Source organism: Lemur catta, chromosome 20 (assembly GCF_020740605.2).
Source record: "Lemur catta isolate mLemCat1 chromosome 20, mLemCat1.pri, whole genome shotgun sequence".
Lineage (NCBI taxonomy): Eukaryota > Metazoa > Chordata > Mammalia > Primates > Lemuridae > Lemur > Lemur catta.
The window spans coordinates 9,382,620-9,393,952 of NC_059147.1; positions in this window are offsets into that span (position 1 = coordinate 9,382,620).

Consider the following 11,333-nt stretch of genomic DNA (forward strand, 5'->3'; position numbering starts at 1 on the left):
CCGAAGCTGGCTTCCTGAGTAACCCTGGACTTGAGAGAAAATAAGACTATAGATTTTTTCCCCTGCTGAAAGAACTAAGTCATCCGTGCACAAGGCCTGCAAGTTGGCACCTGGCTATGGGGTTGGGCATTCAATTGCCTTGATAACGACTCAGACCATCTCCAGTTTCGGGCAACAGGCCAGAGGAGTTTGTTAGCCTCTGGGATGGCCGGCTTGCGCGTATGAGTCACTCCAAAAGGCAAGCAAAGTCTACCAAAAGCTGGTGAAGACTTTTGTGCGTTCACTTCTCTGATTGTGCCCCATGTCCAAACTTGGCCAGGACATAGATCTGCTTAGTGGTCTTGGCCTTGTGTCCGGGGTAGCTTGTGCTGTGGGAATGGGTAGAGCGGTTTGGCCTTTAGGGGTGACTGGGGAGCCATCAGGAGGCAGCCACAGGAACATTCTGTTGTACTGTGCTGTGGTCTCAATGTCTGTGTCCTCCCCAGAATTCGTAGTTTGAACCCTGATCCCCAGTGTGGTGGTATTTGGGAGGTAACTAGGTCACGAGAGCAGAGCCCTTATGGATGGGGCAGGCAGTTTAATGTGGCCAGACTGATCCAGGTCACACCTTACACCTGCTGCTTAGTCGCTGTGTGACCTCCCTTTGCCTCAGTTTTCTCATCTGGAAAATGGAGATAACAATAGCACCCACATCTGGGACTAGGGTGAGGCAGGAGCAGCAACTAGGGCACAAGCTTAAGGAGGCCTCAGGGCACCTTACTTGCCTCCCCAGTTCTGGCCCTGAAGTGCCACCTCCCAGAGCTGCTGTCAGGGTTAAATGAGCGAACAGATGTACAGTGATCAGACGTGTGAAAAGTGCTCTGCAAGTATCATGATCCAGAACTCTGCTACGGACCGAATGTTCGTGTGCCCCCCAGATTCACACATTAAGCCTAATTCCCAATATGATGGTGTTTAGAGGTGGGTCCTTAGGTCATGAGGGTGGAGTCCTCATGATGGGATTAGTGCCCTTGTACGAAGAGACATGAGAGAGATGATCTCTTTCTCTGCCATGTGAGGACACAGCAAGAAAGCGGCCATCTGTAAACTAGGAAGGGAGCCCTCACTAGGAACTGAACCAACTGGCACCTTGATCTTGCACCTCCAAACCCCCAGAACTGTGAGAAATAAACTTCTATTGTTTAAGCCACCTAATTTATGGTATTTTATTATAGAAGCCTGAACCAACTAAGACAAACTCCTACCAAGGCCTTGCTTTGACCTGCAGGCCTGAATAGCTCCTTGGAAGCTTTCTTCTCTCCTGCGAGTTTAAATGCTCCTACTGAGGCAGCTTCTCATCTTATGGACCCTGCACTGCCCCAGGCAGCCCCTCTCCATAGGGCTGGTCTCAGCGGGCTCGTTCCACCCACCCATTCCTGCCAGTTGCTCCCTCTACACTCGAGGTCCGGATCCCTGGGGCCCCTTAGGCAGGGTCTGGGGTTCTTTCCTGGGGCCAGTTCTTTCATGCTGCGGGGTGGCTGGTGCACTAACAGAGAGGCTGGTGGCAGTGAGGCAACCGAGGGGGGGATGGCTGTTGCCAGCCCACACCTGCAATTCAGCCATCCTGGGCTGAGGACCCAAGAGACAAAAATAAGTCAAGAAATAAGGACAGGACTGAGCTGCCTACATCCTGTGCCCAGGCCTGCTAGGTGGGGAAGAGAGAAGCCAGGCAGGGACCAGTCCTTGAGGGCTTGTGCTTGGTGAGGGGTCAGACATATTAGCAGTTCCCCTAAAACGGTTGCTAACTAGAGCAGACAGGGGCTCCGGGAATGGGTCAGTAAATAGTCATCGGACATCTCCGTTGGGCCACGAATGACTGTAGCATGAGGGAAATAGCCGTCCGTAAAACAGAACAGAAGGGAGCATGCTTTAGATAGGGTCCTGATACATTTCTGTTCATTGACACATACTCATAAATTCCTTCAGCCATTCAGCAAGTATTGAGCTCCTTCTGTATTCGAGGTACTGGTCTAGTTGCTGAGGATACAAAACTGCACAAAACAGAAAACGGCTGCCCTTGGGAGCTTCTATTCTGGGAGGGGAAATGGAATAAACAAGGCTCCCCGGTGGTCCTGTCTCCCCAGAAGAAGATGCTGAGACAAGGGTCCCAGTGCAAATAATTGATTGAGGAGGAGCTACCAGGGGAGATCTGTCAGGACACAGGGAAGTAGGACAAGAAAGGAGGGGAAGCCAAGCAAAGGTGACGTCTCACCTGAGGTCCCAGCCTCTGCCGGCTGCCGTGGGGCACTCTGGTGTGTAAGTGATTTGTCAGAGTCTGTCTGTCTTTGCAGCAGGGTGCTGGGCTTTTGTATGTCCACAGCCACCGGCTACAGGGGAGGAAAGTCCCAGGCACTCCTGCCCCTCCCTGCAGGCCACGCAGGCAAGACCCCAGGGCCCTCCCAGGAGGCAAGTTGCAGGTGTGAACCTTTTAGAAGCGACGCACCTATGTGAGGTGGCAGGTGGGCACACAGAACCAGCAAAGGGGACCTGAGGGATCGGGGGAGAGCGTCCAAGCAATAGACACACAAAAATACAGTGACAGGTGTCACAAGCATTATGGGCTATTTGGGGGGAAGCACAGATTCACCACTCCTGGTGTTTCCCTCCACACACGGGAGCTCCTCGCGAGTCTGGGCATCTCTATACCCCGTCTCTGCTCTGCCCTAAGGAAGGTGGGCTGACTCGGCTGATTGAAACTGATTCTAGGGGGAGTAAAGTGGACGTAGGCAGCTCAGCCCTGTCCTCATTTTCTTGTCTTATTTCTGTCTCTTTTAAGACCTAGGGCAGAGAAGGGGAGAGCAGTGACCGGGGGCTTCCGTAGGGACCCGGCGCTCTGAGGAACAGCAGCACAGGCACGAGGGTGAGGAGGGGCGGGTGCTCTTCCCAATCGGGGAATCAAATGGCTGCGGCGAGAAAGGGGCGTGGGGATGTCTGGGGCGGGGTGGGGGGGCGGGGGCTGGCAGGCCAGGCTGGGGAGCAGCTCCGGCACAGGCCCCGGGTGGGAGTGTGCTCGGCACTTTGGAGGCGTAGGCAGTGTGGGCGTAGGGTAGACAAGGCAGACTGTCAGGCAGGGGCTACATGGGTAGGACCTGCAGGCTGTGCTAAATGGGAGGGAAACTAGGGGTGGCTTTCGGGGGGGGGGAACTGATCACGATTAAAAGGATCCCTCTGGCTTCTAAGCACAAAAAGACAGTAGGGGACGAGGGAGGTGGCCAAGAGACCAGTTAGGGGACTCTAGCAATAGTCCAGGTGTGAACTAATGAAGGCTTGACCTGGATTCTTCTGCAATTAGTGGAGGGAAGCTGTTGGATTTGGAGTACAGTTTGGAAGCAGATCCTACAGGTTTTGCCAATGGACTGGCTGGGTAGGAAGGGAGGGGGGGGGGTGGTCGTGGGTTCTGCAGCAGCCACTGCGGAGGCCACACCCATAGGGCCTCTCTTTGCCATTTCAGAGGCCCCACTTCCAACCGCCAGCCTGAGCATTTTGCTCCCTGAGGACTCCCTTGACTGCTGGAGCCACTCTGCCCGTGTGCCCGTGTGCCACGGCAGGCCCCAAGGGCTGGCGGGAGCTGGTGTATATGCCGCCCAGTGCCCTCACCCCACAGGGGGCAACCCCCAGGCCCGTGTGCCGCGCTGGCGCCCAGAGTTCCCCAGCGGGACCGAGCTCCAGCTGCCCACCGTGCAGCCTCGACGGGCTCCGTCTCTTTGCCGTCTCACTTCCCCATTTCCTGTCGCTGCTTCCAAGAGCACCTCCCAAACAGACTGCGCACTAAAGCTTTTGGCCGAATCAGCCGGAAGAGGGACAGTGCCATTTACAGGGATAAGGAAGACCTGGGGAAGGACGGGGAGGTTTGGAGGGAAACGTCAAGACCGAAGACTGGCCGTGTTGAGTTGGAGAGGGCTATTGGCCATTCAAGGCGGGCTATTGAGTACACAGCTGGACATACAGGTCTAGAGAGTGGAGGGTAGAGGTCAGGCCTGGGAAATAACTCTGAACACAGAGCATGCTCGTATTTATGTACGGCAACAGCAGGAGACCTTCACCCTCTGACTTTTTTTACCACTGGCAGAGTGGACAACACTGACAGGTAAAACTCCAGACAGGTGCTGAGTCCAAGTGACTCTGATATTTGCAAGGAACATCCAGGCTCCATAGCTGTACTTTCCCAAATACACACACTGTTGGTGAGGGGGCCACGTGGCCGTTTTAAGGTGGGTGCTAGTGGATGTTATCTGAAAGGGCCCAAGCTTTAAAGTCAGACAGCCCAGCGCTGGACGTCTGGCTCCATCTCTTCACAACACGTCATCCTCAGACAAGTCAATTCAATTCTCTAAGCCTTGGTTCCTCTGTCTGTAAAATAATGACAATAGAGTTGGTAGGGTATTAAGATTAAAAAAAAAAAATCATGCCGTACAGCTGTGGTCTCCAACCCCTGGGCCAAGGACTGGTACCGAGCCATGGCCTGGTAGGGACTGCGCTGCAGAGTTCTGCCACCCTCCCATGCCCACTCCCCACCCCGATCCGTGGATAAATTGTCTTCCATGAAACTTGGGGCGGGGCACACAGCAGGAGGTGATTGCCTGAGGAGCAAGCAAAGAAGCTTCATCTGTATTTATAGCCACTCCCCATCGCTGGTATCACCACCTGAGCTCCACCTACCCCCACCCCCGTGGAAAAATTGTCTTTCATGAGACTGGTCCCTGGTGCCAAAAAGGTTGGGGACCGCTGCCATCCAGGATTCGACTAAAAGAAGAAGGTAATGCATCTTACTTAATTCCTTTCTCTGGAAGGAAAAAAGCTACTGCTATTTTTCTTTTCTATTTCTTGTCTGTATATATTTCCTCCATGGTTCCTAAATAATTTTTGGTGGCCAATGCAGTGAGTGAAGGCAGAAAGGCATTACAATGACACAAAAGCTTTGATCTTCAGTTGGCACCTTTGAATGTCCCAGAACTGCTACTACTGCAGAACAAGCCCAAGGTGATTTAGACAAAAATCGCAGGATGCTGCGTATTAGCCTCTCACCTCACTGGAATAAACTGGTTGGTGGGCGGGGGGCAGAGAGAGAGTGAGAGAGAGAGATTAACTAACTGTTTTTTTTTTTCCTTAGGGCCGGAATGCCACTATAACTTTTTGCATGCCCATTATTGAGCTGTTACACAGAATCAGCATATGCCGCAAATTGAATTACAAATACCGGAGTTGGGCGTAAGGGTCTTGGGATATTTCCAGACCTCTTGATCCTTCCAGGGAAGGGACTATGTAAGCTGCAGTCTCAACAGGCAGCACCCTGGCCCTGGCGTTCAGAAATCCCGAGCTCAGACGAGGACTTTGTGTCCTTCCTGGGTGGGTCTTTCTTGGCCACGGGAGGGCCCTGTCCTGGGTGCAAGCTGCCCCGTGGCTGCACCCTGGAGAGGCTCAGCTCAGTGCTGTGCTGGGCAAGTTTGTAAGCTCTTTAACATGTCCTGTAGTTAGTTTTAAAGGGTCTCGTGGTCCTTAAAGCTCTCTAAACAACAATCGTCTCCGTCTTCCTCCTTCATTTCTTTTCTGCGTTTTTCATCTCTGGGTTTGTTTCAAGCGTGATTGGAAACCTGCTGGTGTGCGTCTGCACGGAGGAGGTGAAGGCTTCTCATGTCCTCCTGCTTGTTACTCCGGGAAGGCAAACATCAAAAGGCCCCGCGCCGGCTCCCCACGTGGCCCAGATCCTCCTGTATAATGTGGAGAGGAAACTGGGGCCTCTGTGCTTCCCTTGCTCAGATCCTCTCAGTTCAGTTCTCCCCTTCACTTAATTTGTAGTTGGAGTCGTCCTGGAAGGCACAGCGGTGGCGGGTGGGGAGGAGGGTCAGGGGGGAGAGGGGAGACAGGCTGGGTGCCGGGGCAAGGGAGGATTTGGGAAATGCTGGGGGAGGGAAGGGCCAACCTAGTCTGGGGTAAACCCCTGGCCAAGGACCGGAGAGGTGCTGTGGCATTAACCCCCTGTGCCCCCCGCTTCCCTGGGAATCAGCTGCTTTCTATTTGGAATCCGCAAAATGAGGAGCTTGGAACGGATGAGCGTTAGAGGCCGTTCCAGCCTGGCCAGTCTGCGATTCTGCTCCCAGTTCTGACTTCCAACATGGCCTTGGCCACATCGCTTCATCTCTGGGCCTCCCGTTCCTCACCTCTAGGGTGGAGGCGGGGAGGGGACACCATGAGTGATACCCATGAAGGGGCTTAGCTGCTCCCTGAGTGTCAGAGGAGCCCAGTAAATGGTATTTAAACACACAGCTCTTTCTGTTCCTCCTGTGTGCACGTGGGGAGGGCCCAGGGAATTCTTCATTCGATATATTTATTTTAGCAAACTTTTTAGGCTCTGTGGACCATATATGGTCCCTGTTGCATTTTTTTCACCCATTTAAAAATATAAAAGCCATTCTCTGCTTGCAGGCTGTACAAAAACATGTAGAGGGCTGGCGTTGGCCTGCAAGCCATAGTGTGCCCATCCTTGCTCTAGAGACAGACCGCTCAGGTTCAAATGCTATCTCAGCTACTTACTGGCTGTGTGACATTGGGCAAGTCATTTAACCTCTCTGATCATCATTTTCTTTATCTAACAAATGGGGATTGTGTCTATCCTTCTTGTGCTACCATGAGGATTATATATAATATATGCACGCAACACTTAGTGGAATATCTGGCATTTAGTTGGCATTTAATAGTGGTTATTATTATTGTTACTACTTTGTAGCTGGGAGTTTGGGGTCTGCCCAAATGAGAACTTAAGTGAGAGCTTGGTTGGGGATACAGTTTCGTTTCTTTTGCCACAGGATCAAGGAGGAATCTTTGAGCACAGGACCCTGGACATTTCTGGGCTCAAGGTTTATTCTTCCATTCACTTGTTCACAAACATTTATTGAGGGTCTACTATGTCCCTGGCCCTATAATAAGAATTAGGGGTACGATATGTCAGAAGGTGGAAAGGACCATCAGAAAAGGGAACTGGGTGGAGGACTGGGAAAAGCCGTGTGGTGGGAGGTGATTATTTTATACAGGGAGATCAGAGAAGGTCTCATTGGGAAGAGTTATGTGAGCAGAGACCTGAAGGAGGAGAGAGAGTCAGTCATGTGGATATTTGGGGGAAGAGAATTCCAGGCACTGTGAGCAGCAAGTGCAAAGGCCCTGAGGCTGGGACATATTTGGCCTATTGACCAACCATCATGGAAGCCAGAACACCAGGCACACCAGTGAGGCCGGAGCTAAGTGTGCTAGAGAGAGGTGGTAGAACAGACAGCAGAGAAGGGGGGACCTGGGACAGGGGTGCAGACCCTGTTGGGCCTTGCAGGCCATTGTAAAGTCTTTCCTGTAGAAGGAAGCTTGGAAAGTGGCCAGATTCTTCAGTCATTCCCATAGCAGATATTTGTTCTTTCATTCAACTCATATCTGTGCGGCAACCACTCTGTGGCAGACATCATGCTCAGGCCCATGCTGTAGACACACACCACCATCTTTGCTCCCAAGGACCTCAAAATCAAATGGGGATAGACAGCCATGAGTCAAATAAACACGCAAAAATAAGACCACTCCCCGGAAGGGCAATGAAGATATAACAGGGGCACTGAACCGTTTGGGTAATCAGGGAAGTGCCTTGTGGAAGGGACAGTGGCGCTCAGGTCTGGGTGTCGGCAGGTGGGAGCACAGTCCCTTCAAGGAGCTCCATGAAGGCCGGCGTGGAGGGAGGGTGGAGAGGGAGGGGAGCCCGTGGCAGCGCGAGGCTGGAGTGACGGGCGGTGAACAGCTGGGTCTCTCCAAGCCTTTGGGCTGAGCTGAGACCCTCTTTCCTTTCTCCCAAGAGCAAGGAAACCTCAGAAGTGGGTCAAGGAGGGAACGACATGATCGTATCTTCAGTTGCAAGAAATCACTCTGGCCGCCCTGATAGATGGGAACTCCAGGTGGATTTGGGGCCACCAGTTAGGGGGTTATTACAGTCATCAAGCTGAGAAGGTACAGTTGCTTTGGAAAGAGTGGAGGCAGGGAGGCCGGAGGGAGGTACATGGACGCTAGAAATGTTTCACAGGCAGCATTGGGAGGACTTGGTAGAAGACTAGCCAGGGGGTGGGGGTGGTAAGGAAAGAGCATCAACATGTCCCCAGATGCATGGCCAGGATGGTAGCAGGAGGGCTGAAGCCTTGACAATTCCATTGCTGTGCTCTGCTAGAACGGGGCCCCTTGAAGACAAGGACTGTGGCTAGTTGCTTCCCCTGTACCTGGCTCACAACAGGTGCCAGGTCAGTGCGGAGGTGAGGGGCCCTTCAAGGCCATCCTCCTCCAGAAAGTCAGGAGATGTGCTAGGGAACAGGCAGAACTGTTTTTGCAACGAACTGTGTCAAAGTGGCCCATGCTTTTACGTGTCAATGTCTCAAGGTGCCTGCTGACTGCCGTGGTTCACCTCCCGGTCTCACCTCCTTCCCCCCGGTCCCTGTCCTCCGGCATCCTCCCTTCAGTGACTTTTAGAGCTTATTTCCAGAGGTCCCTTTGTCCCCTCGATCGCCAGCGCCTCTCCTCTCCACAGCCCTTCCCTCAGTTAACTCTTTCGTCCACGCATGCCACCGTCACCTGCTCAGGTACTTCTCTGATCCCCTTGTCTGCGTTATTCATTCTCAGAGCATCCTTCACTTTCCCAGTGTGGCGCTTTTCACAGCCATTAAATACTGATTCTTATCATTTTCTTTGACTTTTAGTAGATTTTGACCCCCGGTGCCTAGGACCATGCTGGCCTTTAGATGCGGGCAGTGAACTGTCGCCTACCAATGGCTCAGGAATGAATGAACGAGCTAGGGCTGTGCCATCTCGGGGCTGGATGAGCCTCCAACAAACTCAAATCGCCCAATGGTATTTTAGAAAGAAAGGCTTTTGCTTTACATCTCCCAAGCATATCTGCATTTTATGAGACAAAATAAAGCTTAGGCTAAAGGAATGCACCTCTTGTAATGGAGAAAATATTTGAAAGATATTAAATGCCTATGGTTTTCACCCAATGCCTCTACCCGTTCCCCCATGATTTCCCCAGTGGGGGGTGAATGCCGCCCTGAGGAGGAAGGTGATGGGAGGCAGGGGAGCCCACGCCGGGTGAGAAGAGGAACGGGAAAGCTCCTTCCTGGCCCCGCTGCAGGGAGAGGAAATGCAGGGCACAGGCAGGTGGGGGAGCGGGCGATGCGCCACAGGAGTTCCCCCTGCCCCGCTGGGGCCACCTGCTGGGGCCAAGGGCTCCGTGTCAGCAATGGCACCACCTGGAAGGTCCAGATGGGGTAAATCCTGGGAGCAAGCGGAGCAGCCACTCGACAGCAGGCACCAGGGAGCACTGGGCACTCAGAGGACACGGTGTGGGTAAGAGGCCTCCTTCCCCACTGTCATAAACACGAGGACTGAAAGGGACGATTTTTTTTTTTTTTTTTGAGACAGGGTCTCATTTTGTCCCCTGGGCTGGAGTGCAGTGGCATCATCACAGCTCACTGCAACCTCAAATTCCTGGGCTCAAGCAATCCTCCTGCCTCAGCCTCCCGAGTAGCTGGGACTACAGGCGCATGTCACCATGCCCGGCTAATTTTCCTATTTTCTGTGGAGATGGGGTCTCGCTCTTGCTCAGGCTCGTCTCAAACTCCTGGCCTCAAGTGATCCTCCTGCCTCAGCCTCCCAGAGGGCTAGGATTATAGGTGTGAGCCACCAAGCCTGACCATGAGATGGACAATTGTAATTGAGAGGAGACACTTCCAGTGGAAGTGAGTCATCTTTAATTAGCAAGCTTAAAATATCCGTTTCTGAGCCCACCACCCAACGCACATCTTCAGTGGCTTGTGCAGACGATAAGATCATTTATAGAAAATAAAGCAGCTACATTTCCTTTGTGCATCTAAGTAGTGGTATGATTGAAATTGTTCCCCCTCACCCCACACCCTCTAGTGGTGGAAGCTTAGGCCTGGATACTTACTTGACCCCTTAAGACATTCGCCTGCTGGCCCTGTCCCAGCCACGCAACAATGCCAGGCCTGCCTCTCCCCTTCTCCATGCTGTCCTTGTCCTCCTCCTCCTCGGCCTCTTTAGTAATAAAGATTGCTAGCGCTGAATGACCACATTAGTCCAATAGCAACCATGAAATGGGAGTGACAGGGCTGGGTTGGAACCTAGCTTCCCACTCAGCTTCCCAGCCCACAGCCTCCTTTATCTGGGGTATTGGTGCCTAGAAAACACCAGTGACCAAGGGTGCATGTGTGCGTGCGTGTGTGTGTGTGTGTGTGTGTGTGTGTGTGTGTGTGTGTGTGTGTGTCGGGGTGGGAGGCTGTCTGCGTCCGTCCATGCTTCTTTATTTCTGTTATGGGTTGTCTCAGCCTCACCTGTTCACACACAGATCCTGGGGTCTCTGCACCTTTCAACTTGTTCCCCCAAAGATTCTGCACTCGTGGGCTCTTTAAACGAGCCCACTACTTCCATTGTTCTCTCATGGCCGCTCAAGCTCACGAATCCCATGTCTTTCAGTTCCTGACTCCTCCTCCAGTTCACACCAATTGCTCTCTGCTCCTACTAGGAGTTAAACATTCCTGTCACGACTTGACCCTTTTGAAAATGTCTGATGCTTGTATCATAAAACAACGGCAAGGCAGATTAATTGAATCTTTTTTTTAAAGTGCGTGCTGATGTCTGATACGGAATAACAATGCTCAGCACTTGCGGAGGACTTTTCATCTTCAAAGCACTTTGCTACCAGTAAAGGCCACATTTGCTGAAGATAGACTCACTTTCCTTTGTGTCACACTGAATCGCATCAGACTGAATTTGGAGGGGACAAGGAGCAAGGGACTTGCTGGGGGTGCTGAATTGTGCTCGCAGACAGCCTGAAAACAAGCAGTGGAGAGGTCTCAGGGTCACTGCCATTTCCATTCCCGTTCCGCCCAACTGTGTCCAGTTTGCGTTTCTTGTTTGGGTGGGACAGGCTAGGTTACATCGCTATAACAAACACTCCCCCAATCTCAGGGGCTTCAGATGTCAGAAGTTTATTTCCGACTCACGCTACCTGTCTGGTGGGCCAGCTGGGATGCTGTTCCAGGTCTCTCCTGCACAGGGAACCCAGGCTGAATAAGTAGCCACCATCTGAAATGATGACAAACGCCACGGCAAAGGGAACAAGAGAGTGTCGTGAATCACTCACTAGCTTTTAAAGCTTCCACTTGGAATTGTCACATGTCACTTCTGCTCACACTTCGATGGCTGAAACAAGCCACATGGTCACACCCATCAGAACCCTGGGACCTAAATCTCTCTAGAAC